This window comes from Octodon degus, unplaced genomic scaffold (genome assembly GCF_000260255.1).
Source record: "Octodon degus isolate 3935 unplaced genomic scaffold, OctDeg1.0 scaffold00083, whole genome shotgun sequence".
In the NCBI taxonomy this organism is placed as follows: domain Eukaryota; kingdom Metazoa; phylum Chordata; class Mammalia; order Rodentia; family Octodontidae; genus Octodon; species Octodon degus.
Window position 1 is genome coordinate 535,966 of NW_004524659.1, and position 1,175 is coordinate 537,140.

Genomic DNA, 1,175 nt, shown 5'->3' on the forward strand with positions numbered 1-1,175 from the left:
TCATGGAAGAGTTTGAGGAGTATAGGGACTACATCTTCTGTAAATGTCTTGTAGAATTCAGCTGTGAATCCATCCGGACCTGGACTTTTCTTTGTCGTTAGGTTTTTAATTACATCTCATATATCATTGCCTGTTTTTGGGCTATTGAGAGTGGTTATATCTTCTGGATTCAGTTGTGGTAATTTGTAACTTTGTAGGAATCTGTCCATTTCATCTGTGTGTTCTATTCTGTGAGAGTGAAGATTCTCAAAGTAGCTATAGATAATCTTGTGAATTTCCACTGAGTCTGTGGTAATTACACCCTTTTCATTCCTTATTGCTTGTATTTGAATTTTTTCTTTCCTTTGTTTGATGAGGTTAGCTAGGGGCTGATTTTTTTTTTTAATATTTCAAAGAACCACCTTTTGAATTAATTTCTGCTCTAATCTTTATGATTTCCTCCCGTCTTTGGGCTCTGGGTTTGGTTTGCTCTTTCTTTTATAGTTGTTGAAGATGCAGCATTAGGGTGTTTATTTGTTCCCATTCTGTTTTCCTAATGTATGAGTTCACACCTATGAATTTCCCTCTGAGAACTGCTTTCATCATATCCCATAGAGTATGATAAGTTGTGCTGGAATTTTCATTGAATTGTAGATATTGTTGAATTTCTTGTTTAATTTCATCTGTGACCCATTGGTTACTGAGTAGGGTGTTATTTAATTTCCATATATTTAAAGTTTTTATTCTGGTTTCTTTTGTCATTTATTTCCAGTTTCATTGTACTGTGGTCAGATAATATGCATGGGATGATTTCTGTTTTCTTGCATGTACTTACTCATGACCTATGGACCATTATGTTGTCTATTTTAGAAAATGACTCATGTGCAGCTGAGAAAAATGTGTATTCAGCTGTGTTTGGGTGGAACATTCTGTATATGTCCATCAAGTCTATTTGTTTCAAACTCTGGTTCAGTTCTGTTATTTCTTTGCTAAGTTTTTGTCTGGCTGACCTCTTTTTTAGAGATAAGGGGGTGTTAAGGTCTCCTGTTAAAATTGTGATATTGGATATTAGATTTTTCAATATTTCAATATTTTTTCAATATTAGATATTAGTTAGGTACTCTCGTGTATTGTGCATACATATTTATGAGTGTCATCTCTTCCTCTTGAATTTTTCCCCTAACCAGTATATAGTG